Genomic DNA, 3,171 nt, shown 5'->3' on the forward strand with positions numbered 1-3,171 from the left:
CTGTGACTCTATTCCTTCTATCATTTAAAAAATTTCTTATTCATTCATGCACATTGTGTTTTATGCACTCTTTAACATACATTGTAGTTTGTATAATCAATTACTATTTATTCGTGCCTATTATCACTCACTCTTTTCAAGTCACCATTGAATCTTTTGTATACCTTCACCCTCTTCCCTGCCTGCTAACCTCTGCTATTCGAGTGATTTCCTCCCTTTCCCCTTTTTTTGCTCCGTCTTCCCCTTTTGAACATGTGTTCATATGGTCTTAAATAGTATTTGTCCTTGTGGGACCGAGTTAGTTCACTCAGCATAATGTTCTTCAGTCTCTCCCAAATTAGATAATAATTTACAAAATCATTGCTCTTGCATGCTGCATAGGATTCCACCGTGTGAATGTACCACAATTTCTCAATCCATTCTGTTGTGGTTGGACATTTGGGCTTTTTCCATGTTCTAGTGATGGTGAATAACACTGCCATGAACATTGGTATACAAGTCTTCATTTGTGCCTCAGTTCTAATTTTCTCGGGGTATATTCCAAGCAGTGGAATAGTTGGGTCATATGGAGATTTTAATACATTTTATATTATTTTTGTAGTTCTTGTTGAGAATATATACAGCAGAACACACACACCAGTTCAGCAGTGTGTCTATGTACGAGTCAGTGAAATCAATTACATTCTTCAAGTAGTGCAACCACTCTCCCTCTCCTTTTCTGAATTGTTCTTCCAACATTAACACTAATTCACTGTACCCTAGGTTTTCTGTCTAATCCTTTAATTTTCTCTTGTCAATTTGATTCCATAAAGATAGATCATAAAAGCATATAATTCTTAAAAAGCACATACTGCTCAAAACATACATTTTTTATTAATTATACTAAGTTACTGTTTGGTTTTAAGAAGACTTCAGGAGATTTTTTTTAAATATAGGGTTTAAATATTATCCAGGGCCATAGTTTCCAGGTTTCACCCAGCTTCCAAGACTCTAGAAATTCTGCATTCTTTTGTTGTTATGTGCTGTTGAGTCAGAACCCACTCATACCTTACCCTCGAGCAGGCTTTCAGAGGCTGTAAATCACATAGGAGAAAATTCCCCATCTTTCTCCCAAAAAACATCAGGTGGTGGGAGCTCTGGTGGCCTAGTGACAAGAAGCTGTGCTTCAATCCCAAAGGTGCATGGTTCAAATTAACCAGATGCTTCACTGGATAAGGAGAGGCAATTTCCTCCTGTGCCAATTGGATCTTATTCGATGGTACACAATGAGGAAGGAAAGGAAGGAAGGAAGGAAGGAAGGAACCCCAACCATCAGGTGGATTAGAACTATATGCTTTTGGGTTGGCAGCACAGCTCCTTACCACTAGGCCACCAGATCTCCCGTTAGAACATTACATTTTGATCTTTATTTCACCTCTTTGGATCCAGTTTCTTCAATGGAATCTTTGATCAAAATATTCAGTGAAAGTAACTGGATACCATCTAGTTCTTCTAGTCTCAAGATAAAGAGCATGTTCTTGGAGGCAAATAGCCACACATTCTGTTTCCTCTTCCTGTCCTGGCTCTCCTTCTTCCTTTGTAGCTCCAGGCAAATAGATATCAATTGCAATGCCTTCCAAACTTTTAAGACCAATGGACAATACTTAAGGAACTAAGAGGTAGAGTGAAATACGTTATTCTGTTTTTAAGAGTTCAATGCAGTGGCAAAAAATACATTCACAATATTGTGTCAACATCTCTATTGGTTTTCATAACTTTACCATCTCAAACATAAACTCTGTACCCATTAAGCAATAATTTTCATTCCTTTCTTCCTCCAACCCCTGGTAACTTGTTTTTGTCTTTATTAATTTCCCTATTACAGATATGTATGCTATATAAGTGAAACCATACAATATTTCTCTTTTTTAAAAATAAAATCTTTATTTTAAACTGGTTTACTTCACAAAGTTACTGTTACTGTTTTTCACAGCAGATCTTTCCAATTTCCTTTATCCTCCCCTCCCTCTGCCCATCAAATTGTGTGACCCTATGATTACTCCCCTGCCCATCCTCACCCCTCTGCTCTTACCATCCCCCATTCCCCCCATCCTCATACACAATTTGGTAGTTATCTTTTTATTTCTACAATAAATATATAAATATATAAATATTGTCCTTCTGGGTCTGAGTTCACATAGCATAATGCAATATTTGTCTTCTTGTGTTTGGCCTTGTTGTTTAGCATACTGTTGTCAAGACTTAATCATTGTTGTAGTACGTGGAGTTTGTTTTGTTTCGAGATCAGACTTGGATCTGAGTGTCTTTGCTTCAACACTAAGTGCAATCTTAAATTCTTCACTTCTGTGTCATAGTATGTTTCAGAACTTCACTCTTCTTTATGGCTGAATAATACACAGTGAACTCTGTGAGAGCTGAGGATGAATTGTCTTTCCAGGTCTAGCAAGTTTTCTGCCTTTGAGGAGGTGCAAACTTACCACATATCTATCACGTTTTGTAGTGGAAAATACAGGAAATTTCCTTCTCTGACATGTCTCTGCCTTACACAGTTTCTGATTTAAGGTTTATCATGTTATCTTTTAACTAATGAGAAAACCTTCATTCCTAACCTAAATTTCACTTACTCATGGTATATTATACTTGTGGCATATGTATGAGTCCCTATCTCACCACGTCCTCTCCAACATTTATTACTTGCTTCCCTGTTAAACTTTGCCAGTGTTACTCGAGTGAGATGGTGTCTCATTGTGGCTTTGATTTACATCTCTCTTATTGCAAGTGATTTGGAGCATTTCTTCATGTGTCTGCTGGCCATTCAGATATCTTCCTCTGTGAAAAGTCTTTCCATGTCTTTTGCCCATTTTGTAATTGTGTTATCAGTCTTCTTCTTGTGGAGGCCCAGGAATATTCTGTGAACTTTTGTTATGAGACTCTTGTCTGAGATGCTATTACCAAATGTTTGTTCCCAGTCTGTGGGTTTTCTTTTCACCCTGTTGGAAAAAGGTCTTGATGCACACAGGGATTTAAGAAGACCTTTAGAAGGTCTCATTCATCAGTTTTATACTCTCTTAGTTGTATATTCCTGGCTGTATTTGGCTATCTCTTTCTACCATAGACTAGGCCTTCTAAGCTCGATCTCAGTTTGTCTCTTTTTTTTTTTTTTTTTTTTTG

General features: G+C 37.2%; 1 pseudogene; it reads right to left on the bottom strand.

Annotated features, from left to right (window-relative positions):
* Positions 1–1,232: 1,232 nt before the first annotated feature.
* LOC102876665 overlaps positions 1,233–3,171 on the bottom strand; it is a 3,711-nt pseudogene continuing 1,772 nt past the window's right edge.

The sequence above is a fragment of the Elephantulus edwardii genome, unplaced genomic scaffold, assembly GCF_000299155.1.
Source record: "Elephantulus edwardii isolate Elephantulus edwardi_28Jun2011 unplaced genomic scaffold, EleEdw1.0 scaffold00016, whole genome shotgun sequence".
NCBI classification, from domain to species: domain Eukaryota; kingdom Metazoa; phylum Chordata; class Mammalia; order Macroscelidea; family Macroscelididae; genus Elephantulus; species Elephantulus edwardii.